The sequence below is a fragment of the Mustela lutreola genome, chromosome 5 (genome assembly GCF_030435805.1).
Source record: "Mustela lutreola isolate mMusLut2 chromosome 5, mMusLut2.pri, whole genome shotgun sequence".
Lineage (NCBI taxonomy): Eukaryota > Metazoa > Chordata > Mammalia > Carnivora > Mustelidae > Mustela > Mustela lutreola.
In genome coordinates, this window is record NC_081294.1 from 98,425,665 (window position 1) to 98,453,652 (window position 27,988).

The window sequence follows — 27,988 nt, forward strand, 5'->3', positions numbered from 1 at the left end:
AAACTGCAATATGTACAGGATTTGGGAGAAGAAAAGGCCATGGCCCAAGCATTTTTAAAAAGCATTTATTTATTTATTTGACAGAGAGAGAGACAGCCAGAGCAGGAACATAAGCAAAGGGAGTGGGAAAGGAAGAAGCAGGCTTCCTACAGAGCAGGGAGACTGATGTGGGGCTTGAATCCAGGACCCTGGGATCATGACCTGAGTTGAAGGCAGTCGCTTAACCGACTGAGCCACCCAGGTGCCCCGACTCAAGCATTTAAAATAAGTCAAGTTGTCTTTTGTGAAGGAGGGCAATAGAAATCTATTTTTAAGGGTGCTGGGTGGTGCATGGGTGGAGGTCTCCACTCTTGGTTTTGGCTCAGGTCATGTTCTCTGGGTTCTAGGGATTGTGCCCTTGTTCAGGCTCAACCCAGTCAACAGAAGGCTCTGATTGGGATCCTTGCTGCCTCTCCCTCTGCCCCTCCCCTCGTGCTCTCTCTTTCTCTCTCTAAGATAAATTAATCTTAAAAAAAAAAAAGAAGAAAAAGAAAGCTATTTTTGGATATGTAAGGGTGCACGATCAGGGCATCCACATTCCCTTCTTGAAAAACCTGTTCCAGTCAACCAAGAAAAGGAGCAAATCGGAGCGTTCAATGAGGGGAACCATGAGGCACGGTTCTAACCTCAGCCTAACCCCAAACCTAACCTGAAGCCAGGGACCTGCTGGATTCTTTGTCATTAGGGGAATTTTGTAATCAGAGCAGAAAGCTTGGTCAAGCTTTCCTTCCCTGAGCCACTTCCTTCCTCCGAGGCTGATTTTCCTGTACCAGGAAACGTGTCTCTTGCGACACACCCTCTGTCCCCCTTACAGATGCCTTGTTTGGTGAGCTCTTGTAATTTTTGTTTCATTTATGTATTTGCAAACAACACCTCACCTATTCACAGGATTGTGACTCAGAGCTGAGAAATAAATACATTTCCCTGTTACCACTGATCAGGATGTTTACTTCAACTTTTTGACCTTTTTTTCTTCTAAGCAAAGTCATGTGGCCTGCATCTTTAAAACCTGGACTGAAGAATTTTGCCAAACAGAAAGAGAAGAATTGGTTTGTAAGTATATGTATAAAGATATACAATGAGTGAAAAAAAGAGAAGTAACCTGAATGCTATGACTAGAGAGTGGTTGGATAAACTGTGGCTATGTCCATATTTCTGGAATGTTCTATGGTTATTAAAAAAGAGGAGTTGGGGGACGCGGGGGTGGCTCAGTCAGTTAAGCTGCTGCCTTCGGCTCGGGTCATGATCCCAGGGTTCGGGGATGGAGTCCTGCATAGGGCTTCTTGCCCGGGAGGAAGCCTGCTTCTCCCTCTTCCTCTCCCCCTGCTTGTGTTCCTGCTCTTGCTGTGTTTCTCTCTGTCAAACAAATAAATACAATCTTAAAAAAAAAAAAAAAAGGAGGAGTCAGATTTATATGCACTGACCAATAGGAAAGGCCACCATGAAGTAAGATGGAGAGGAATGTATATAGAAAAATCAGAGCAAGAGGCACCTTGTTACCTCAGTCAGTTCAGCATCTGCCTTTGGCTCAGGTCATAATCTCAAGGTCCTGGGATCAAGTCCTATATCGGGCTCCTTGTTCCACAGGGAATCTGCTTCTCCCTCTCCCTCTGCTGCTCCCCCTGCCTGTGCTCTCTCTGTCTCTCTTAAATAAATAAACAAAATCTTTAAAAAAAATCAGAGGGAAAAAAACCGTTTTCCTGTGAATATTTTCATTTGTGGGCATTGATAGGAGCATAAGGAATAACATGGACATTGAACTATTAACATTTACTGTCTTCAAGTGGATGTGGTGGTAGGAGTGAGGGTCACAGGTAAGAAGAATACTGTTGTGTTTTTATTTGTTATCAAATAAATAGATTAAAATAAATAATCAATTGTGTTTTTATTTGTTATATTTTTTTGTATATAATAAAAGACCATAAAAGTATATATTGCCTTTTCAGTTTGAAAGAGAAATCTAACAAAGTAATAAAGATAATTCATCCTGAATGACTTCAGTATTTTTTAATTGAGGAAGATGGATACGTGATCCGGGGACAGACAAACTATTCAGTCAGTCCCTCTGGATGTCATTTCTTGTGACCTATGATGTAGAGTTCTAGAGTTGAATGTGCTTAAAAATTACCTGATGTTAGAGGTGTTCAACTAAATAATTCACTTTCCATAAAGCTTGCCCTTTGAAAGTCTTCAATTCTGTGGCTTTTATTATATTTGGACTTGTGCAGCCATCACTACTCTCTAGGTCCAGGCCATTGCCATCACTCCCTGAAGAAACCCATTAGCACTCATGCTCTGGGATCCCCGCTCCCTGTACGGAGCGACTGCTAGTCCACCCTGCCTCTATGGATTTACCCGTTATGGGACTTCCTATAAATGATCACACCAAAATATGTGACCTCTTGTGTCTGGCTCCTTTCAATTAGCATCATTTTTTCAAGGTTTGTGTTGACGTATGATGATTGGTATTTAATTCATTTTATAGATAAATAGTATTCCATTGTATGGACGTATGACTTTTGTTTTTCAATTCATGAGCTGATTGGCGTTTGAATTATTTCCACGTTTTGCTCTAAGGAGCATCTGAGGACAAGTTTTTGTGTGGGCATGTGTTTTCAATTCTTTTTTCTTTTCTTTTCTTTTTTTTAAGTTTGTTTTAGTAATCTCTACAGCCAGCCTGAGTTTGAACTCATGACCCCGAGATCCAGAGTTGCATGTTCCTCTGGGTGAACCAGCCAGGTGTCCCTGTTTCCGATTCTTTTTACCTCTTCTACATACCAAGGGCAGAATTGCTGACCTGTATGAGTAAATCCGTGTTTAATATTTTTGGAAACTGCCAAGCTGGTTTCTAAAAACAGTTGTATTATATTATAATACCTCAAGGAGTGCTTGAGGATTCTAATTTCTCCACACCTTTGTCAACCCTTGTTGTTTTCTGTTTTGTTTTTAGCTTCTCTAATAATATCTATTGTTGAGTTTCTTTTAAAATCAATGTTGAGTATTTTTTAATGCTCATTGGGTCATTTGCACTTCTTCTTTGAATAAATATCTTTTAAAATCCCTTATTTATTAACAATGGAATTATTCATATCACGGTAGAGTTTTATATTCTAGATAGAGGTTCCTTGGCAGATATGTGATTTGAAGATCTTTTCTCCCACTCTATAGGTTACCTTCACTCTCTTGATTGTATCCTTTGTAGGACACAAGTTTAAATTTTGAAGCAGTCCAGTGGATCTTTGGTTTTTTTCTTTTGGCTTGTGCTTTCTGTACCTAAGAAACCATTACCTAATCCTCAATCTGAAAATATATCCTCTATTTCTTTTAAGAATTTTAATAGTTTTAACTCTTAAATTTAGGTCTGTGATTCATTTTGGATTAATTTTTATATGTTGTGTGAAGTAGGGATCAAACTTTTTTTTTTTTTTTTTTTTGCTGTGTGTATACCTTATTTCAGCACAATTTATTGAAAAGACTCTTCTTTTCCCATCCAGTTATCTTGACACCCTTGTCAAAGGTCAGTTAACCATAGATGCATAGGCTTATTTTTGGACTCTTAATCATATCCCATTGTTCTGTATATCTATCCTTATGTCGGTACTGCACTGTCTTGATTACTATAGCTTAGTGGTATACTATAGCTTAGTGGTTTGGGAATGTGAATTCCCCAACTTTTTCTTTTTCAAGATTGCTTGGCTATTGTGGGTTCCTTGTGACTCCATATGAATTTTAGGATCAGCTTGTAAATTTCTGCAGAAAAACCTGGTGAATTTTGATAGGGGTTCCCTTGAATCTGTAGATCAATTTGAGAGTATTGCTATCTTAACAGTATTAAGTCTCCTGATCCACGAACATGGAATATCTATTGATTTTGGTCTTCTTAAATTTCTTTCAATGAATTTTTTAAATAACGTTCATCATATAAATCTTACACATTTTATTAAATTTATTTCAAAGGATTTTATTCTTCTTGAGACTATTGCGAACACATTGTTTTCTTAATTTCACTTTCAGATTGTTCATTGCCAGTGTATGAATATACAATTTGTTTCTGTGTATTGGTCTTATATTCTGAATCTTGCTGTATGTACTAATGAGTTCTAATAGTTTTTTTTTTTTTTTGCATTCATTAGGATTTCCTATATATGAGATCATGTTATCTCTAAATATAGTCCTACTTCCTCCTTTACAATCTTGATGCTGTTTATTTTGCCCAGACATATTTGCTTTTAGAACAACATTAAATAGATGTGGTCAGCGTGGACATCTGTCTTCTTAATTGTAGGGGAAAGCATTCAGTCTTTCACTATTAAGTGTGATGTTTGCGTAGGTTTTTCAAAGACACTCTTTCTCAGGTTGAAGAGGTTCCCTTTTATCTTATTTTTTAAAATCATGAAACAGGGCGCCTGAGTGGCTCAGTGGGTTAAGCCGCTGCCTTCAGCTCAGGTCATGATCTCAGGGTCCTGGGATCGAGTCCTGCATCGGGCTCTCTGCTCAGCAGAGAGCCTGCTTCCTCCTCTCTCTCTCTGCCTGCCTCTTTGCCTACTTGTGATCTCTCTCTGTCAAATAAATAAATAAATAAAACTTAAAAAAAAAAAAAAACACCTTATTAAAAAAAAAATCATGAAACAGCAATTGGCTTTCATCAGTTTTTTTTTTTTTTAAGATTATTTATTTATTTATTTGACAGAGATCACAAGTAGATAGAGCAGCAGGCAGAGGGGGGTGGGGAGCAGGCTCTCCGCTGAGCAGAGAGCCCCATGCGGGGTTTGATCCCAGGACTCTGGGATCATGACCTGAGCTGAAAGCAGAGATTTAACCCACTGAGCCACCCAGGTGCCCCCTCATCAGTATTTTAAAAAAAAAAAAACCCACTTTATTGAGACATGGCTGACATACAAAAAGCTCTACACATTTAATGCATACAGTCTGGTAAATCTGGAGAGACGTATACACCCATGAACCATCACCACAATCTGTGTTCTAAATACATTCATCACCCTTATTGTCAAAAGCTTTTTCTGCATGTGTTGACGTAACCACGTGGTTTTTGTTTTTGACTGTATTAACATCGTGTATTACATTGGTTGCTTATCAGCTACTCAACCAACCTTGTATCTTGGAATGGCTCCCACTTGGTCATGGAGTATAATCCTTTTCTATGTTGCTGGATTCCATCAGTTAGTATTTTGTTGGATTTTTGCATCTATATTTGTAAGATCTTTCGTTTTGTTTTTGTTTACTTTTGTGTGATGACCGTGGTTTTGGTATCAGAGTAGGACTGCTCTCATGAAATGAGTTGGGGAGGGTTTATTTCCTTATGAAACCTTGTGTAAGAGTTTCTGAAAGATGGACACCAATTCTTCTTTCAACATAGGGTTGAATTCACCTTTGAATCCATTTGGTCCTGGGCTTTCCTTTGCGGTGGTTTTTTGATTACTAATTCAATCTCTTTACTTGTTATGGGTCTACTCAGATTGTCTGTTTTTTTTAAGTCAGTTTCATTCAAGTGTTTCTGGGCATTTGTCCATTTCATTTAGTTTACATTAATTGTTTCCATACAGTTATCCATTGTATTTCTTTATAGTCATTTCATTCTTACAAGGTCGGTATTTATATTACCCATCTCATTCCTCATTTTAGTAATATGAGTTTCTCTCTTTTTTGTCTTTGTTAGCCTAGCTAAATGTTTGTCAACTTGCTGATCTTTTCAAAAAAGCAGCTTTTGGTTTCATTGATTTTCTCTATTGTCTTTCTAGTCTCTTGTACTAATTTCTGCTCAAATATTATTATTTCTTCTTTCTTCTTGCTTTAGTTATAGTTTGCCCTTTGTTTTTAGTTTCTTACAATGGAGTTTAGGCTATTAATCTGAAATTTAAGAAATTTTTAAATTTAAGATTTCATTTATTTATTTGAGGGAGAGATAGCTAGAGAGAGCATGAGTGGAAGTGGGGAACAGGAAGAGAGAGAAGCAGACTTGCCACCGATCAGGGAACCCAACTTGGGGTTTCATCCCAGGATCGTCAGCGGAAGGTAGATGTGATGATTAACTGACTGAGCCACCCAGGTGCTCCTAAAATTTTTTAAAACATAGGCATTTACTACTATAAATTTCCCTCCAAGCAGTGTTTTAACTCCCCCACCTCACCATAAATTTTGGTATGCTGTGATTTTATTTTCCCTTATTTAAAGTATTTTCTAATTTCCTCTGGTGATTTCTTTTTTGACCCATTGTTTATTTAAGAGTGTGTTATTTAATTTCCACTCTTAAAAATTCTTCCAGTTTCCTTGTTTCATTAATGTCCATTTCATTCCATTGTGGTTGGAGAACAGTCTGTCTCTTTTTAATCTTGTAGATTTCCTGAGGTTCTTTTTATAGCTTAATGTATAAGGTATTCTGGAGAATGTTCCTTTGTGTACTTGAAAGGATTGTATATTTGCTACTGTTGGATAAAATATTCTTAAAGTGTGCTGATGAGTCTAGTTGCCTTCTGATGTTATACATTACTTTATAAAGTCAGCTTGTACAGTCTTGGATATATTGCATGATTAGAACTATATAACAATTCTTAACAGAATATTTTGAGCAAGCTGTGGCTGGGGCTTTATTGGCCTCACTATGTCTGCCATTTCCAATTTTCAGAGGCTCTTGACCGTAATCTTGCAGCTTATGTGGACCTGTACTAATATCTGATCTTTGGCACCCAGCCCCCTGGACAGAAATAAAACTGGATTGTTTGATATATTTTGGAAGTGTGCCCAAACTGGTGAGTGGAAGAGTTTTTGTGTTGCGGTATGCTGTATAGTGATGGCCTTCAGCATCCTCTTCATACAGTAGTTTGGAAAAATATCAGAATTCAGTCACCATCAGATTTCAGTATGAAAAAAGGACTTACGTGCAGAAAATAATGGGATGAATGGTTAACGCTTTTATTTCTGAACATTGAATGAGATAAATTTCCAGCTGCTCTTCTCTATTTTTGTTATTGGGCCAATGTTCTATATAAATAGGATGCAACCATTTAATTAAAAGTTAGGGGTACCTGGGTGGCTCTGTCTGTTAAGCATCTGCCTTTGGTTCAGGTCGTGATCTTGGGGTCCTTGGATCAAGCCCCGCATCGGTCTTCCTGCTGAGTGGGGAGCCTGCTTCTCCCCCTACTCAAGCTCTCTCTCTTTCTCAAATAAATAAATAAAATCTTAAAAAATAAAGAGTTTACTATGTCTGTAACAGTGAATCTTGGTATGGTCACTACAAGATTACCTTCTGCAAATGTTATTCTGTTATATCAAATACCAGTGAGGTATGTCTAAGACACATCATAGAAAACAAAATTGGTAAATAACTCAAGTTCCTTTCACTGTGATTTGGAAATGATGAATATTTATAGAATGAGAAAAAAATATTTTGAGGGAATTTATGGATTTTAATAATTACTTCTACCTGGTGTGATTGTGGGTGGCATCCCCCCTTATTCTATTTTCCTGTATTTTTCACATTTCTTGTGTTGAGCATGAATTATATAATACTGATAAATTTAAAATCAAATCAGACAAAATGGAAGCATACAGTTAGACTTACTGGAGGAGGTAATGAAACTGTGGTAACATTTATCCAGATATATTTCTTACCACAAAGCATTGTGAAAACAGCTGGTCCTCAGTAGTTGTATGTTGAATCAAAGATGACAGCTTTCCATCTGTGCAAACATTGAGTATAAATATAAGGAATAGACTGGTTACTTTGACTTTCATATTAAACCTGTCGACTTCATATAGCTCATTTTTGTAAGATGTGAGAAAAAAAAACCTAAGGATTGGAATCCTTAATCTTTTTTTTTTTTTTTTTTTTTAGCCAATCTCCTATTATCTGCCAACAGCTTTGCTGTTGTCAGCAAGATTGCGTATTTTTGGATTTGGCAGCTCCATAGTCAGTGTCTTTTATTTTATGCTAGCAGAACCTTAATTAAAGTTTTGCTGGCTATGTTTTGCTAATTTTTCAACAAATAAGCAAATTTTAAAGTCCCACTCTATGAAGTAATTGTGTGTACTTTCCTTCCTTCCTTCCTTTCTAAAAAGAGGGAGAGGGAGCATGGGAGGGGCAGAGAGAATCTTAAGCTGACTCCACACCCAGCATGGAGCCTAACCGAGGGCTCCATCTCCTCACCCTGAGATCATGACCCGAGCCGAAATCAAGAGTCAGATACTTAACTGACTGAGCCACCCAGGTGTCCGGATGTGTAGTTGTTTTTTTTATTAAATTAGAGAACAATAACGATGTTTATTAGTTCATATCCACATTTGGTCAGAAAAGATTTGCAATGGTTTGAAAAGGAGTTATGTTCTACAACTTCAAGGACTTCTGCTTTAATGGACATGGTGGAAAGCTTAAAATACAGGACTTCTGTGACTTCTAACTGCTCCTTTCTTGCTCACAAGGAGAGGATTTGCAGAATCAGCATTTCTTGTAATAGGATCATGTTGTAAAATGTGGTGCCATCTGCAAATAGATTAATAATATGGGAGGCAGTGCCAGTTTTTATGCCTTGTAATTTGGGATGATTCTCATCAAAACTGTGAGTGTTTCTATAGTGAAAGCAAGAGGAATAAGCCGCTTATCATCTTATGTCTCTCTAGATTGCAGTCTAAACTACAAAATTTATTTCAGGACAAGCATTAGCTCCTTAGGTAGAGAAATAATTCTCTCAAATCATATCTTCTTTCTATTTCTGAAGAAATATTCCCTCTAGGGAGCTTCTGGTGCATCAATACATTATTACAATTTATGGTCATGAATTAAATTAAAAATTTCCTCTATCCGTGTGTGCCAACTTCCCGTTCCTAATAAATATGCTGTATTTAGGAGTGATGGGCATCTATAGAACTGTTTTTGTTGTATCTCTATTGAGTTAGGACAAGAGCACAAATTAGGAATATTTTCTGTTTGCTAAAATGTACAATGAAAATTCAAATAAAAATAAAAATTGACAAGAATCCTATCTGGCTCCATTCTTTTGTAGCTCTTAAGATTTCCAGCGGTTTTCCCCAGTGTTTTGTTTTCCCAGTTTCCCTTTGTTTTTGTTTTTCTTGACCAGACATTGAGGTCAGAATGGGAGTTCAGCAATCTCATGAATTTCAGGCCATCATGGTTACATGGCTAAGGAAGATAAAGGGACACTTTTTGTTCTCCGAATTCTCATAGTATTTTTTTTTAACTTTTGTAGGAGGATTATATATGAATATATGGGTGTGAGTATAGTACATGTATTGGTTGGAAATATTTGCTCTTCTATTTTATTCTTTATTTTATCTCTGAAAATTTATCATTAGAATATTTCAGTTGTTGGGGCCCCTGGTTGGCTCAGTGGGTTAAAGCCTCTGCCTTTGGCTCATGTCATGACCCCAGGGTCCTGGGATCAAACCCTGCATTGGGCTGTCTGCTCATCAGGGAGCCTGCTTCCTCCTCTCTCTATCTCTGCCTGCCTCTCTGCCTACTTGTGATCTGTCAAATAAATAAATAAGAATCTTTAAAAAAAAAAAGAATATTTCAGTTGTTAATCTAAGAGTTTCAGGATGCCAGCAAGCTGCTCTGGACCCCCAAACCTGATGATTATGTCTCTCAAGTTTTGAGATTCAGTGTTTTAATATATTGGCTGGCAGAGGCATGAAAGTACCCTGCGTAGACTCTGATGCACCTTTAAGCCGATATTCTTGAAGTATTTGATCTGAATTTATTTAGAGGAAAGGCTGAGTACTCTGTGGAGTAAGGCGGGCACTTGGGATTCCCCTTTTTAAATTTTTAAATTTTTAATTTTTTTCAGCTCTGGCCCCAGACTTACACATGATACTCAAAGATCTTGTGGTGAACTTGATTGGACTCCTTTGCTTTTTAATGGAGTAAGGAAAGGATAATATGAAAAACACTTATGTGACTATATATGAAGTAGAAGAATGTTTAATATTTGGTCATATTTGCTTCATAGCTTCTTCTCCTTCTCTATTTTAAATAGAATAAAATATTACACATAAAAGTTAAGGTCTATTACCCCACTCTGTCTGGTGGCAGTGCTGTCATGAATTTGGTTTGAATCTAGTCTATGCATATACACTTTTATGAATCTGTGATCAATACGGAAGGAGGCTGTGGGCTTTTGATATTTATATGAATGATAGTATCCTTCATCCAGTGTTTTGAAATTGGCTTTTTTCACTAAGTGTTGTATTTTCAAGAACTACCCACGTAGGGGCGCCTGGGTGGCTCAGTCAGTTAAGCATCTGCCTTTAGCTCAGGTCATGATCCCAGCGTCCTGGGATAGAGTCTTGGGATCGAGTCCTGCATTGATTCCCTGCTCATCGGGAAGCCTGCTTCTCCTTCTGTGATCTCTCTCACTCTCTCTCAAATAAATAAATAAAATGGTAAAAAATAAAAAAAACCACTATCCATGTAGATGCACATGCCTAGTCAATTTTAAGTGCTGTTTAGTGTTCTCTTGTGAAATAACCACAATTTATTGATCTCTTCTCTGATTGGCAGATATTCAGGTTTTTCAAATTTTTCACTATTACAAACACTGTTGCACTGCTCCTGATATTGTACCATTTAATGTAATAGTTGTTGAAGATTTTTTGTAAAAAATAAAAAAAATTGGACTTCTATCAGATTAAGACTGACCTTCTCTTCCCAGTTTCCTAGATATTTTAAAGTGTTTTCTTAAAGGCAGTTTTATCATTCTACTGGGGGAGGGGTCCTCCTCCCAAATCTAAAAGAGTTATCCAAAGTAGTCCTTTGAATTAGATATATTATCTAAAATAGAGATTTCCTCAATTCAGTTTTCCCCATTTTATTACAGTTTCCTTAATGTTTTTATACTACTTGATTGGTTTCCTGGAAAGCTAATCTGCCCTTGAATCTGCCTCTATCAATTTGTGAAGTCCATCATTAGAGTATTCTTATAATATCCAGTTTGAAAACTTACTTATGTGTTAAGCACAGAGTTCCTTAATTTATAAGGATTCTCAAAATCTTTAGGTTGGAGGATTCTACCTAAAGTTAATGCTTACCTTCATCAAAAAGAGAGAAAAACTGTCATCAGATTGAGTTTTGGTTTTGCACCATAAAGCAAAAACACTAATTTCTTTGGATTTGGGATATTCATTTTTTGAAAAAAGATTTTATTTATTTATTTGTCAGAGAGAGCGAGTGAGCGGGAGCACAAGCAGGGAGAGTGACAGGCAGAGGGAGAAGCAGACTGCCTGCTGAGAAAGGAGCTGGATGTGGAAATTGATCCCAGGATATTCATTTTTATTAAGCATAAAAACCATATATCAGACCTAAATTTAAAAGAAAGTAATGTAGGGGTGCCTGGGTGGCCTGATGGCATCTGGTTGTTAAGCGTCGGGCTTTGGCTCTGGTCATGATCCTAGGGTAGTGGGATCGAGGCCCATACCCGGCTCCCTGCTCAGCGGAGAACCTGCATCTCCTTCTGCCACTATCCGTGCTTGTGATCCTTCTCTAGCTGTGTCTCTCTCTGTCAAGTAATAAATAAAATCTTTTAAAAAAGAGAAAGTAATCTATACTGTAAATACAACATAAACTTGATATTTATGGAATAAGGTAAAATGACGAAATGAGATATTTATATATTTACTTTATCCTCAGTACATTTTGTATTGGACAATGAAGAGAGAATTATGTAAATCACTCTGTGTTTCTTATTTGTAATTTCTGTTAATGTGAGATAATTGAAAATAGAAATTACAAAGAAACTATATTTTCTCAGGCTAGACTTATGTGAAGCTTTCTGTGGTTGTCATTTCAGAAGTCCCCACCGGGTGGCAGCAGCAGCCCGCTCAACCCCCTAGCTTGGGCGGCATTCAACATGGCATCCTTTCCTTTCCTGGTAGCCAGAAAGCTGTAATTATGTGGATTCGGAGTTGGAAGGAAGGGTGGCTATTTAGAGTAACTCCCTCAAAATATTGTTAATATAGCATTGTGTAATCATAGTAGTATTGATGCATGTATCATGGAGGGTTTTCTTCCTTCCTAATTTCTTTTTTTTTTTCCCCTCCAAATAAACATTTTCTCCCATCTGTGTGGGCAACTGTGTATATACAAGAAATCATTTTATCTCAAACCCAGCACAGTGTGAGCCAAGATATTGTCAGATATTAAACAAACACAATATGAGAAACATAGCCTCCTGCCACTCCCACCCCGAGATGCTGTAGACTACCATTTAGGTAATAGGAGAGGTGCCAGTTCCTTCGTGAAGGCTTCCTTACTCACTGCAACAGAGTCACTTCCTAAGAGCATGTGACGCTGAAGGAATTTACTCAGACTGGGTAATGGCTATGGAATGGCTGTATTGCCATGCCCATTCATGTTACTGCCCGCTGGGATCCAGAGCCGGCTAAGATGCAGAGTACTTCCAACTTGTCTTAATGTGCTTTCATAATTAAATGACTGTAGAACAAGGCTGGCACTAGGGACTTCACTCAAGAAGGCATCCAGATCTACTCTAGAAGCCCTCTATCTCCTACCTTGCTCCTCATTTTGAGTTATGTTCCTTGAAATCCCAGATAGTGGCTAATACTTGGGGTCCTTCTAAGAGAGGAGAGTGTTTTAATTGGGTTTAACTATCTGTGCTTTTTTTTTTTTTTTAAGATTTTATTTATTTATTTGACAGACAGAGATTACAAGTAGTCAGAGAAAGGCAGGCAGGGAGAGAGGAGGAAGCAGGCTCCCCTCTGAATGGAGAGCTCGATGCGGGGCTCGATCCCAGGACCCTGAGACCATGACCTGAGCCGAAGGCAGAGGCTTTAACTCACTGAGCCACCCAGGCGCCCCGCTATCTGTGCTTTTTGAGCTGAGTTTGACCAGCCCTAGGGACATGGTATGGTGTGTTAGCCCTTTGGCAAAGTACAGCACAATGGGGGCCTATCTTCTTCAAAAGTCTTATTTGGTCCTTGGCTAATAGAAAACATGGCCATTGAGTTCTTACAAGTAGATCTGGAATAGAATGCAACATGCATGTGAATTTTAAGGTAAAATGCAAATCTTCAGTGAAACGTTTTGCATGCAATGGGCTGCTTCATTTTTACATCTTCCGGATGTATTTTCTCTCTCCTGCCTTAAGAAGTAATAGTAAGTAGAAAAAAGGAAATCTGAGAAGCGCTAACTAATTAACACGGATTGACTCTACACTAGCACCCACCTGTTACCAATAGTGGAGATAGTGGCCCGTGAAACACAGGACTAGTGCATTTTGAATGGCTCATTGGCATTTAGAGAGATGAGGCCTTGCGAGGCCCTAATTGGGCACCACGTTGGGATTCTTTGGACAGAAGAGGGATGACACCAGGGCACTGGCTGCCCTGACTGATGATAGTCATAGGCACCCTATGTTCTACAATTTGCTCATGAAGTTTGCCGGAGACTCTTCTTGATCTCCAGACTTCCTCCCTTGGTATGTTTTCGCCTTTGTTTGGTCACTTTATTAATTAAATCATTCCCCAACTGCAAAGGAGCCCAGAACATCTTAATGTGAGGACTTTGCACTTGGACTCCTTCATTCGAGAGGCTCCAAACTCAGGACCATCTTGCTCAGGTTCCACCCCCTCACGTTGGAAATGGTTTGGATGCTCTGGTACACGTTCTTCGGCCTTGCAGGGCTTCCCACCTGAACGCCTTACTTTGGCCCATGAGGATTTTCACAGTCTGGCTCCTGACTGATCTTCATTTCCCATTCTCCAGCTACCCGTAGTGATCCAGTCACGCTAGTGTCTGTGTTGGTCTTCAGACATTTCGAGTCGTCCGTATCTCAGGGCCTCACCTTACTGTTCCTTCTTCCAGGAATGCTTTTCCCATAGGTAATAGTTTGGGTTGCTTCCTCTCATCTTCTACATCTGTACTCCGAAGTTACTTGATGGGTGAGACCCCCCTGATTACCTCTCTTGACCCTCCCCCTGCCACCCTCCAGCACTCTACCTTGATTTACCTTTCTTCCAAGCCCTTATCACTGCCTGCATGTCAGAAATTAATCTAGTCACTTCTGCCTTCCTCTTTCCCTCCACCAAACCATACAAGCCGTTGGGGTGGGGCCATTATCTTGTTCAACGCTGTATCACCAGAAACATGAATCCTGTCTGGTCTATAGTTCTCAAAACACCTTTGTTGTATGAGTGACTGAGCTCTGCCATTTTACAGATCCCAGTACTGAGGTCCACAGCGGTGTAAACGGCCAGGGGCTGGGGAGTGGGAGAACGACTCCCACTGGGCTGATCATTTCCATTTCTGAGCATGATAGTTCCCACTATCCGTACCTCTCCATCTCACAACTGACTGTGTCTTGCCTTGTCTTGTTTTTGAGTTGCTTCATGGCTGGGTCATGTCTCCGTAACTAGATTCTAAGCCCCTTGAAGGCAGGCACAGTGGTCTTTCTTTGGAATTCACATTGTGTAACACTGTGCCAGGAACTCAAAAGATTATTCATTAAAAGGTTAATGAATGCTTATTAAAGTCCTACTTTTTTTTTTTTGGAAGTAATGTTATCTGGAAAATTATGAAATATATATATTGAGGTTGATGGGGTAGAATCAGGAATCCTGAAAGCTTTCTATGATTCTTAAAAGACTATTTACTTAAAGACTATTTACTCCTGACCTTGATCATTCTTTTTTTTTTTTTTTAAATATTTTATTTATTTATTTGACAGACAGAGATCACAAGTAGGCAGAGAGGCAGGCAGAGAGAAGGGGAAGCTGGCTCCTGCCGAGCAGAGAGCCCAATGCGGGCCTCGATCCCAGGATCCTGGGATCATGACCTGAGCAGAAGGCAGAGGTTTTAACCCACTGAGACACCCAGGCGCCCCTGACCTTGATTATTCTGTAAATTTTGGGAAGAGCCAAAGATAAGGTTCCTCCCACGGCATTTTAGCACCAAAGAGAAATATTTACTTTAGCAAGATCTGGTAAACCAAGGGTCTCTGAGGATCACAGGGTGGTTGCCAGCCCTGGGTTTCAGAAACGGCTGGCTAGTTTTATTACCAGTTAATAGCATCTGTAGTTGTGCTTTTGCAAATAACCATGAGAAATCAATTGTCAGGCATGGACGGTGTGAGAAAATTACAGTCGGTGCCCTCCAAAGCTAGCTGGGGATGCGGGTGACTGGTCAGTAACTGCATCAAGTGTGTGAAGACTAAGGGAAAGAGTTTATTCTGGGTTGTGCTGTTCAAGGAGTATGAATTGGTGTGCCTGATGCTAATGTCCTTCTTCTTCTCCTCACCGCCCATGCACTCACTCTGGCGGGCTCTCAGGAGCCCCTTCTTTATCTCTGGAGAATTAGCCCTCTCCATTCATCCTGCAAATATAAGGAACCGCCGTGTTTTCAGCAGTGCCTGAGAAAGTCTTAAGTCTTGAGTCTCTGAAAGATACTTTATTGTAGTGCTTACGATGAATGAGGGTGTGTGAGTTCGAATCTTGCCTCTATCACTTGCTCTAAGACTTGGGGTTAGTTATTTAAGCTCTCTCTAAGTGTGTTTGCTTCTCTGTTAAATGGAAATCAAAATGGTACCAAGTGCATGTGTCATCGTTGAGATTAAATGAGGAGCTGGAGGTGAAGTATTTATTGCATTCTGTCACACAGAAGACCTTAAAGCACTTTATGTATTTATTTTTAAACTTTATTTTATTTTTTCAGTGTTCCAAGATTCATTGTTTATGCACCACACGCAGGGCTCCATGCAATACATGCCCTCCATAATACCCACCACCAGGCTCACCCATTCCCGCACACCCCTCCCTTCCAAAACCCTCAGTTTGTCTCTCAGAGTCTACAGTCTCTTATGGTTTGTCTCCCCCTCCGATTTCCCCCAACTCCCTTCTCCTCTCCATCTTCCAATGTCTTCCATGTTATTCCTTATGCTCCACAACTAAGTGAAACCATATGATGATTGAGTTTCTCTGCTTGACTTATTTCACTCAGCATAATCTCTTCCAGTCCTGTCCATGCTTAGAGCACTTTAAATCAGTAAATACATATGTTTGAGTGAAGAAGGGGGGGAACCAGTCAGCCAGTAATTTTCCTGTCCTCCTAAACTATCCTGCGTATCTTCCAACCCTGCCCCTATCCCCAACCCCATTGTCTCGGAGAAATGAGCCAGAACTCTTGGTGATGTTGGTTCACTGCTCAGTCAGCAACCCTGCAGAATTATTTTTCCTAGCCACTTCAGGCTCTATGTTGCTGATGCCAAGTTACCGGGCTGGAGGGGAGTGTAGAGCTAGGTGCAAACTGCCGAGGCTGCCTGGGGGCCTAGGGGAAGCTGCTTGCCCTCACCAAATCCTTGGGAAGGCTAAGTGGCCATGATGACAGGGGTGGCCGTCTTTTCTTTCTCTAAGAAGAGCAAGACCCCCATCTGAGCCTTATCATGAGTCTCTGGGTACTGAGGGGGCTTCAACTTGCAGTTCTGAAGGGAGCTAGGAGCCCAGCTCTTTGAGGGCAGATGCCATTCATGATTTCTTTTCTTAACTGTGTCTGCTGTGAGTGGACATATTGGAGGTGTAGATTTGGGTAGAAGTCTGCTGTCTTGTAGGATTGGGTACATTAGTGGGAGTGGGGCCGAACACTGGCCCACTGGAAAAGCTGCCTCTGATCTCTGGGTGCCTTGGGGCTGACAGGCTCTCACAGAAACAAAGGAAGTGGTGGCCTAAAAGGGACTGTCCTTTGTGGGGACCGTAAATGGCTGAGACTGTTACGGTATGCTCATCTCGATTCAAATATTTAACAGGAGGTTGCAAACACTGAAGTTACTATGAAATTACCTGTTTTTCTTTGGAACTTAATTTCTGTTGAGGAGGGGGAGGGGCCCCTTGCGGTAGGCGTCTGTTTTTCAGTTTTGGAGACAGCCAGGAGATGGCGCCAGGGCTTGGTTCTTCATGGGTCCCAGGCAGACCAAAGAAAAGAAAATGCTTAGCATAGTCTGTCTTTTGACAAAACCTTTCTTTCTTAGGAAATCTGAACAGAAATCTTGGCCCTGGCATTCCTCGGGTTAAATGCTCGTCTCTTATCATCTGCAGAGAAACCGAGTTTCTTGTCATGGTGCCCTACATTTTCAGTTAGAGATTCTCCAGCGTTGGGTCTTGCTGCTTCTGGTGTTGTCTCAGTACATATGCTACTATGAAACAGAATCAAGCTTGGAGACGGATTTTAAATGAAAAAGGTTAGAACTTTCCAGTATGTTGCCTGAAAAAAAAAATAGTAGAGGTCATGTTCTTTGGAAAATAGTAGATGTTTTGGATTATACCATTTTTTTTTCTTTTTAGATCCTTTTCACTCAACCTGCTGTTGTTAGCCCAGAAACCAATAGAGCTGATGCAAGAGATTCCAGCACTTTCTACCAGACAGTGTTTACACTTCAGGGCTGATTTCCTACCCAGATTAATAAAAATAACCACCACAACATAAAAATTGCTTTGTGGGCTTGCTTCCTGCATGCCACTGCTGGTGCTGGACATGTGACCCTTACCACGTCATCTAATCCTCACGTATCTTCTGGAATACATATTTTATGATTCCATTCTTTGGGCCAGAAAACTGAAGCTTAAGTTCAATGATGAGCCTGAAGTCACTCAACTGGTGAGCAGGAGAGCAGAGGTGGAAACCCAGAAATATGATTCCAGGTCCACATGTTGGACCACTGTGCCCACTGAAGCAGTGACCGTGGGGGACTACTGGGCATCCTGGAGGCAGTGCTCCGTGTTCCAGGTAGCTCGGTGTGCTGAGAGCCCACAGGTGTCCAGCGGTGGGACTCAGCGCTGAGCCACATCATGTGGTTTCTTCACCCTGGTGCACAGGATTCAAACTTCTGAGATCTGCACCGTCAAGCTCTGTTTCCCTCCCCTCTCCTCCTTGATAGCTACTTTTATTTATTTATTTAGGATCTTTCTTTATTCATGACAGAGAGAAATAGTGAGAGAGGAAACACAAGCGTTGGTGGTGGGGGGGGTGGCTGGAGAGAGAGAAGCAGGCTCCACACTGAGCAGGGAGCCCATTTGGGGCTTGATCCCAGGACCCTCAGATCATGACCTGAGCCAAAGGCAGATGCTTAATGACTGAGCCATCCAGGTGCCCCATCTTGATTGCTACTCTTTAGGCACCTTTCTTTTTCTGTGATTCGCTAAGCCCATTTCTACCTCAGGGCCTTTGTACCTTCTGACCTCCTGCCTGGAGTTCTCTTCCCTCAAATCTTCACAGTGCTGACTGTTTTTTCTTAGGATAGTGTAGTGTGGATATGACATCCTTAGTGAGCCCTTTCTTGCCATGTGAGCTAATACGGCTTCTCTGCCCCAGACCTTTCTTGTCCCATCACTCTTTCATCTTCTTCATTGCCCTTGTGATGATCTCCATCTTCTCAATTGGTTAGCTGGTTTGTTTACCTGGGTATTATGTTTTCCCTCTCATTAGAATGTAAGCTCTATGAGATAGGGATCCTGACAGTCTGGTTCACTGCCATATTCTTAGAACCTAGAACATCCTAACACAGAGGAGGTGCCTAATAAATATTCATTAGATGAATGTGGAAGGAGGAGGCAATAAAAGCAGTGGAAGTCATGGTCCCACCCATGAGGAAGCTCCTGGCACAGCTGGAGAGCCCAGGCTGACATGAAATTTACGATGATCAAGCCATGGCAAAGGTGGGGGCAGCTACAGTTAAAATAGTGGTTTAAAAAAAAAAAAAAAAAGACTCTGGGGCTTAACTGCCTGGGTTTTCGTCTTGGCCCTGGTACCCAGGGATGTGGTTCTTTTGTGACTCAGTTTCCTCATCCATAGGTTGAGGAGGAGTAATAACAATGCCTACCTTGTGTGATTGTGTTGAGGATAAATGGGGTAATGTCTGTGGCGTACTTGCATTGTGGCCTGACATGCAGTGCTCTATAAGCAATCATCAAATAGAAGTGTAATCCAGCAAAAATCTGTGACTTTAGAAATTTTGAAAAATGAAAATGTTAGGGTGGGGAAAGACCCTGTTTCTCAGAGGAGCATGGATCGGGTTTGATTGGGTTTGGATTGGAGACGGGAGTAGGAAGGAATGTTTGCATTTGCTCTGGTCCCTAATTTCTAGGTAGATATATATTCGGGAAAGGTTTTTCGAGCATGAGGAGAATGGTTGACACTCTCTCCCACCACTCCATCCCCCACCCGCCAAAGTATTCTAGGAATACACTATATATAATGGGATTTTTTAGAACATTCATGTTGGTTGGATTTAACATGTACAATGATTCTCTTATAAAAAAACAGACAAACCCATAACCTCTTCTCCTCTAGCCTAGGTCCTGGTTGGGATACAGGCCCTGAAGTGAATCTCAGCTAGCTCTAAGATGATTCTACTTGGGAGAAAGGCAGATTCCCAACTCTTTTCCCTTGATTAAATTCAAGCAACACGCATTGAGCACTAACTTTGTGCGAGGCGGACATGCGGGGTGTAGACAGGGTGATAAACAATGACATCCCTGATGACGTAAGCATCTGGAAGAGTTGCCCATTAATGGTGGTCCAGTGCTTGTAGCACAGTGTGTAGGGACCAAAGGGGGACCCAAAATGGGGCAGAGAGAGGAACACGCAGAAAACCACATGCCACAGAGTGAAACAGGCTCCCAGGCCCCCAGTGGAGGTGGTTCCAAGTGAGATGGGAGCATCTAATAATAGCAGCACATTGACAACAAAACAGAACGTTCATTTTTATGTCAGAGGCGGGTGACTTTTGGAGAGGGCTTTGTGCATTTTCAACAAGGAGGGAGATACATGGAAAGAAGCCTTCTCTCAGCTGTAAAGAGGACATCAAAGCTTCTCTATTGACCGAAGGGAAATAATTGCAGTGACATCATGAGAAGAATCAGTGAACTCCCCACACAGACCTCCAGGTCTGATTTATGAAATCTCACCCAATCCCAACACATGGCCTCGGGACACAGTGGCAAATAATAACATTTAATTAACACACATAAAAACAGAAGTGTCAACGACAGCACATGTCAAAAATCAATAAAGCGCTAATTTCTAAAGATTATGTTTGCATGGGATCTAGAAATTCCACAACAAAGAGCCTTTGTGGAGGGGAGCGGCCTTCCATTTCCTGTGGCTGGAGTTACAGGCCTGGGAGATCCTCCATCTCAAATCCTTACTATGAAGAAGATAAACTGAGGCCCAGAGAACTGATAGTTTTGTAGTAGAATTAGTAGTAGGATGATAATCTGAGTTTCAGATTATTATAGTGTTCTTCATTCTCTCCATACTCTTTCTTTGAGTCTTGGTGTTACTGGCAGGAACGTCCTCCCTCACCAGGTGCCCAGATACCACCCCATGGCCAAGCTGATGGGAGAAATCCACGCACAAGGGCACTGGCGCCTCTAAATCTTCTCACAACATGTGACATCTTCTATGCCTGACTGCATCTCAACAAAGGTTTTTAATTGGCAATCTGCAGTGTGACATTTCTAAGTCGAATTCCTTCTTTGTGTCTGTAGGTCCGCTCCTAGTCTCTCTGATTTTGGCAGAGCCCTCAGAACATCAGCCTTATAATTTACTTTCTCTTAATGAGATGTATTCCTGGAGGGCAAGAATGGCAGGGAAAACAAATTCTCTTTTAATCATTTAGAACATAATTCACTTTGGCAACAAATAAAATTTTCTTCCATCCAGGTGAGATCAATGGGTTAAATGTTAGAACCCAAGTAGCCTGTGTGGAGTTAGGATTGCATGGGATTTCCATCTCTTCCCAGCTCTTGGTCTGAAATTTGGGCCCAGAATACTGGAAACTCTGACTTTTCAAGAAGCTGCTTGGCATTGACATCATTGACTAAGATGGAAAATGGGAGATGCCTCCAGTCTTAATTGCATTTGCATGCTTTGACTGGTGAGTCTTATCAAGTATCAACAGTGGCGAAAACAATATTTGGGGTTGCCACAATGTGGGATTGAGGTGGTCATGGAAATTTACACTTTAGGATGGCTGATTTTGTTTCATTTCCAGATTCCATCTGAAAATGCTAACTTTATTGTTGCTCACAGGGCAGAGAATGAAATTCCTTCAGCGGAACATGGTCTGTGCTCTTCTGCTCATTTGGTTCTCTACCAAATGTTCACTGAGTTCAGGGAGGGGGTGTCTCTGTGTAAAGGTTATTTTACACAGGCAGACAGACATCTCCTTTTTAGAGCTGATAGAGTGGTGACTGGGGAAAACTAGGAAATGTTTGGCAACTCCTGCCTAAATCAGGGGTTCTCCCAAACTTTTTACAGGGAGAGGGCTTCGGGGTACCAATCTGGCTCAAAGGGAGGACAGGTAGGGAGTTTGTTCTGCAGCAGAACTTGCGTGGTAAGTTACAATGTCATGTATTAGAAATTTACTCTGTAGTAGGTGTGATTCACTTAACCCTCACAACAGTCCTATGGCAGATATATTCTATTGTTGATCAGAATCAATAAAACTGTTCTGATACCCACAGGAGGCACTGTGACTTGCTCAAGGTCACAGGCAAGGGGCAAAGAAAGGACTCAGATCAGTGTAGTCTTACTCCAAGTTCTCTGTGCTTGACAGGCTACTGCCCTGCCTTTCATTTGCAATCATGTTGCCTGTTAGTTAGATGACATTGTTGTTTGGGTTCCTCATGGAGATTATGGGACTGGGGTGTTTCCTCTACCCAAACCATTTGGCTGAGGGTTATAGCAGTTGGTATTTGGTCTGAAACACTTCATCTGTAACCGAAAGCAGGATGAATTGAAAGAAGTTCTGCTGGGGAACTGAGAACACATGAGCTACTGGTGATAAAAGCAAAGCAAAGCACTAAATGACCAAATCCTGCTGCCTAAATTTCAGCCAGTAGTAAGATGCTGTCTACCCAAGAGGTAAAAACTAGCTGACGGGGAAACTGTGTTTGCCTCCAAGTAGAACATTTAAGGTATTTCGAGGAGACCACACAGGTGCCTTATTCAGGAGGATCCAAAGGCTAATTAAGGCTGTCTTTGTCATTGTTTTAATAGTTCTAGCAGAGTGAGAAGAATATTAATGGTTAGCGCTGCAGAGGAGTCACCAAAGGCTGAAAAAAAAAAATTGGCTGCACAGTTTCTGATATTGGGATAGTCAGTGAACCTGGAGATGCAGATAGGATTAGGGTTAGGTTTAGGAGATGCATGGAGTTAATTCTGTTTAAGTTCAAAGAGAGAACCCTTGGGTCAATCAGTCTTTGAAATTAGTTGATTGGTGAGAAAAACACTGAATCCTACATTTGGCCCAATATTTTAATTGTTAAAATGGTACGTGCTCATTTAAAGAAATTTACAAAGAAGACACTCCTTCGTTTGTTCTACAAATATTTTTAAAGAATCTGCTATGTAGCAGACATGGTTTAGGCCCTTGGGGATACAGGGGCAGTGAGCCAAACAGACAAAAGGTGCCACCCTTGAGGAGATTGTACTCCAGCGGGGGAGACAGAGATAGTCAACATAGCAACCGAGGAATACCCAATGGGGATGTTGGGAGGTGATGAGTGCTATGGGAAAAAAGAGGATAGGGAAAGGAGGAAAGGGAATTGGGGCAGGGGAAGGGACAGCTTTCTAATTGGAAAGGGTGCTTAGGATAGGTCTTTTTGGGAAGTGACAGTGGAGCAGAGATTTGAAGGAGGTGGAGGAGTAGGTCTTTGGGACATCAATGAGTAGGATGTTTTAGGCAGAGGCAATGGCCTGTGCAGAATTCCTTGTGCCTAGAAGAAAGTGGCTAAGGGAGAGAGTAGATAACAGTAAGATTAGAGAGGTAGTGGAGCCCTGGAGGGTTTTGATCAGACGTGTAAGATAACCTAGCTTTATGTTCTCAAAGTTTACTCTCTGTGTGAAGCATAGACATTGGGGAGCTAGTGAGGCCAGGTAGGAGGCTCACACAGTGATCCACATGATAGGAGAGGGTGGCTTGGACCAGGCTAGTAGCACTGGAGGTGGTGGGAAATGCTAGGACTCTGGATACTCTCCCAGTTGGAACCAATATGGTTTTCAATGCACTAGATATTGGATATAGGAGAAAAAGAAGAGTCAAGGGGACACCAAGGTTTTTGGCTTGAGCAGTTGGAAGAATAGCTTTGCCTTCAACTGTGATGGGCAATGTAGGTGGAGCAGATTCTTGAGGGGCATACAGGTAATTCAGTTTTAGCCATGGTATGTTTGAGACATTCCAATGAAGATGGTGAGTAAGAAGTTGGATATTATGGATCAGGATGTCAGGAGTGAGACTGGGCTGAATTGCTGGTCACATTATTTATTTATTTTTATCTAGTGTCAACATATGTCTCTCCATTTATTGAACATTTCTTTTATATGCTTGCCTTGATTTTATAGCACACATAGAACAACCTGGTTATTAAGGAGCACTTCAACACCATTGCCTGTTGGTGAGTGTGTTTGCATGTGGGACACCACTAGTCTCATACTCTGGGTCTATGCCTGAAGTATTTATCTGTACAACTTTTCTCCAAACACCCTTCTTTTTCACCACTTCTATGTTGCTCCTGACAAATCTCTATCAATAGGAATCATGAAGCACTTGCTATAATTCAATGTAGAATTTTTGCCCGAGGTCATATGGATTTCTGGGAAACATAAACAGAAGATGCACAATTAATTTGGTACTAAGGCCATTTTTTAAGGATTTTGATTCTCAATGGCCAAAACCCAATAGAGATCTATAACATTTAAGAAAGGGATTGGGAGTAGCTGAAAATTGATCAACCTCCAACCTTGGCCAATGCCATTGAAATTGTTTTCCTGTCTTAGATCAACATCAATGTGGTTCTTTTGATGCTGTAATCTTGACCCAAGGATGTTTTAATGCCTGCAAAGCACATGGTTAAGCTTGTAGCTTAAAGAAAAGGACACAGCATTTGTGCTTTGTGAATTTATCTGCAGGTATACATGCACAGGTGTCAAACGAATTTTGTACAAGCTTGTTCATTGTCGAACCATTTGGAATAATGAAAGACTGGAAATGACACAGATGTTCACCAATAGGGGACTGGTAAATCAGAGTATATCCATACAACAAAATACTATGCAGCTATCAAGATGGATATGTAGGAGGGTACATGTAGTTTGCTACTTTTTGCTTAAAAAGGTTGTTGTGGGGATAATATTCTTGTCATACACAATAAGAAACTCTAGGAATTCACAAAAAATAATAACAGTAGCTACCTGGATGGTAGAAAACAGGTGGATTAAAGACAAGTGTGGTGAGATGACTTTTCAAGGTAGACCTTTTTCATTTTTTGAGGAATAGTTGAACCATAGGCATGTATGGCCTATTTAAACTAAAAAAAAAAAGTCTGTGTAATATATATAACAGATATTGTCACCCCATCTCAGATCCCTTACCTCAAGCCTAACACTTCCCCAGCTGCATACTTCTCTGAACCTCATCATATCCTGGAGGGCTATCTGTTTTGCATACTATTTTGGTGATTAAAAACATGATGCTGTTGTTACAAATGTCTGGGTCAAAATGGCGGCTCCTTCTCCCACTGTCTCTATTGAGCTGTTGGATGCTCCCGGATTAAGAAAGCGCTCAGAGTTTCGCGCAAGATTTTATCCATTCACATTTACTCTCAACAAGTAGACATCTACTCAGACTCTACAATGTGCTGGCCCTTTGCTGTGTTCTGACAGATCATGCTGGTCATGAGTGAGTAGGACTGATGGGAGAGGTCCCAGCCTGGTGGCAGGACTTCGGCCAGGAAGAGATGCAGATGAGAGTCTGGACCGGGAGCAGACAGGGAGGGGGAGAAGGATGATGTGCCCCCCGATGCCCCTCTCACTGAGACAGTTAGCACTGAATGTCTAGCCATTCCTGGCGGCTCAGAGACGAGCCATGCATCTGACCTCGCATGAACCCTGTTCTCTGCTGTCTGAAATGGACTTCAGCTTCAGAGATGTCAGAAGCAGATTAAAGAACCACACCCAACCAAAAGAGCAGCAGTGACTTCTGTTTTTCCAGAAGTCATAATGCTGACTGCCAATTCTCTCTCTCTCTCTTTTTTTTCCTTTTGCTATATTGTACCCTTTCAGTTCAGAAGTATATTACGGTGATAAAAACGTGAAGTCCCCACTGTGCTCTTAAATAGTTTGAGTTGATAAATCCCAGGGGCGGGGGAGTGGGGGAGAACAGAGGGAGTTGCTGAGGACACAGGCAGGTGTTTTGTTTTTGTTTTTCCTTGGCAAATCTTCTTAGGGTTTCCTGCAGCTGCAAAAGAATCTTGGAAATTCAGAAGTAAAATGATGATTAGTTCCAGTCTCTTGGAATTTGTTGCGCCAGAGGACTTTTTCTCTGGGATTGGGGAAGCTGTTTTATGTATAGGACAATTAGGTCTGAGTTTACTCTAATTTGGGAGTATATTACTAACTCAAAACTGATGCTTGATATTGCACAATTAGCAAAATTACCTTTTGGGGGTGATATTACTTGTGACTCAAATACCACTTAGCCTGCTGTTAATTATTGACATCTGGCCAAGGCTTCATTTCCTAGGAACCAGTGGGTGTTACAGGAGAGGTTAGAAGAGAATGAGGCCCAGCACCCGGGGAGTGATGTAGAGAGAGAGCTTTAGTAAGTGGCCAGGAGAGTGGGTTAGGCAGAGGGTGAGTGGGGTGGAGGGACCAAGCACTGAGCTCAGAGAGGAAGAATGAACAGAGTCTGTGAAAAGGTGAGAGGGAAGGGTTGCTGGAAGGAGTTGGGATGATAGAACCCACATTTTATCTACATCTTACCTGCTTCTCAATATTGCCAGGGATGAGGCCTGCCCAGTATCTGGCACAGGAAAATCTGTGTCAAAGGGGGATGGCAGGGGCACCTGGGTGGCTCAGTGGGTTAAGCCTCTGCCTTCAGCTCAGGTCATGGTCTCAGGGTTCTGGGATCGAGCCCTGCATCGGGCTCTCTGCTCAACAGGGAGCCTGCTCACCCCGCCCCCCGCTTGCCTCTCTGCCTACTTGTGATCTCTGTCAAATAAATAAATAAAATCTTAAAAAATTAAGATTTTAAGCTCATACATGTTTTCACTCTGATGCCTTTATTACAGATCCTACCTGGGGATTTTCTACAGCGACTTTGTTTACTTGACTGACTCCTCTTGTTATCAGAGGTCTCTGGATATTGAAGCAATTAAGAGCTACAGGTAAGGACACACTTCATATTCTTGAGGCACAATGCAATCTTGGAGATGCTCCCTTGTTTGAGAAGTCATGTGGGTGATTCTGTTTTATCCTGGCGTGGCTCTGCTGTTCTGGGGCTAATGATTATGGTTGCAGATATCACTGAAGAACTGAAAGATTAGCCAATTAATTTCTATGATTTGCTAGTATAGTGTACAAATGTCATGTGTTCATGTTTGGGAAAGACTGATCTTTTCTTATCAACAAACGGCTTTGTCGTGGCCATGGTGACAGAGTGGCAAGCCGCCAGCAGATATTATTTGAGGGAGGGGGACCCTGGCCCTCAGGAGGCTGACAGTGGAGGAGACAGATGTTGGTGGAATAAACACAAAAAGAAATGTACTGTTTTAAATTTTGGTAAGTGCTATGTAAAAGGGGTGCAGAGTTGTGTGAAAGCATATACTAAGGAAAGAGATGGAGGAGAAGGTGCTCGCCGTAGGTGGGAGGCCCAGAGGGAGGCGCAGTGGGAGGGGACAGATCGAATTCTAGACACAATGGAGTCTGAGACCCTGAAAGGCCCAGTGTTTCCAGAGAACAGATCTTCGTATATGACTTGAGCTGTACCATTGAATCTTAGTTTATTTTATTTTTTTGGGCTGTTTATTTGAAAAATTGTGTTTTAGTTTTTTTTTTTTTTTTTTTAAATCTGAAAAACAAAGGTTCTGATACTGTTTCCTTTTCATGATTCATAGCAGCTGTCCCATAATTAGTGAAAAACTGAGCCACCATTTTGAGTTCTCAAAGGAAAGGTGGTGTAATGGCAGAAACGCCGCCTCGAGCTACCTCCGAAGGGGAGGGGAAAATATTAACTTGGCACTTTCCTTGGCTTCGGGTATGCAAGTAGATAATGAAAGTCCTCTAATTATGTTTTGCTTTGGGATGAAAGCACAATTGAATTTTTCTGCAAATCAGAATTTAATTCCTCTGAAGTAGAACTGTGAGCTTCCTTGGCTCATCTCCCATCTGACCGGGCTGGATGAGTCATCAGGCCCACTCTGGTGACGTCCATTGTATTTTAGCATACAGATGAAGATCGCGTTCTTTAAAAGATTATTGTCAGGAATCCAGAAAGAGTTTGCCCCTGTTGCCTTGCTTGAAAAGACACCCTTGCCTTTTAGGCTGAGATTTATCTGAATAGCTGTTTCTGGCCATAGGTATGATGTATGTGGGGCTAATTGGATTTTGCTAGGAATCTGCTGAGAAGGCCTGTGGGAGGCCAGCCCGGACCATCAGGGACTGTCAGGGAGCTTCTCCTGTGAAGACAGAGTGTCCCACAGAGTAGAAGGCCTGCTTGATTTGTGACCAGGTGAAAAAGAAGTGAAAATGAGCCTCAGTGCAAAGGTTCATTTGGGTCTAGAAATAGGTCTGCGTTTCACCAAGAAGGAGCCTGCAGTGTGGAAAAGAGGCCGAATTCCCTCATCAGAGCCTCGCCTAGCTGTGCGTAATGGGCCAACAAGGCCCACTGAGGAGACCCACCAGGATGCTGGCTGTGTCATCCTGGCTTCTGCCGTGGAGGGATCAGCAGGCCAGACAGCTCCCTTGGCTGGAAACTGTCAGTCCCCACATGGGTGCTGTTACCCTTCTGAAAGGCATTGGGCCTTCCCTGTCCCCGAGGGATGGGCCCCTCACCTAGGAGGGTGCTCTCGCCCCTGCCACAGAGAAGTGGGGAGCAGCCACTTGGGTCTCTGGCCTTCCAGCTAGTGAATTCTGGGA

The 27,988-nt window shown here is 41.4% G+C and overlaps 1 long non-coding RNA gene and 1 pseudogene across 3 annotated transcripts in view; both read left to right on the plus strand.

The window, feature by feature from the left end:
- The first annotated feature begins 852 nt into the window (after positions 1-852).
- LOC131832329 (uncharacterized) overlaps positions 853-27,988 on the plus strand; it is a 180,575-nt gene continuing 153,439 nt past the window's right edge. For all 3 annotated transcript variants that reach the window (XR_009353993.1, XR_009353994.1, XR_009353995.1), the window contains exons 1-2: positions 853-1,092; positions 26,143-26,238. This is a non-coding gene — a long non-coding RNA (uncharacterized LOC131832329). The remainder of the gene's footprint in view (positions 1,093-26,142; positions 26,239-27,988) is intronic.
- LOC131832328 (protein kish-A-like) lies at positions 6,659-6,877 on the plus strand (annotated as a pseudogene).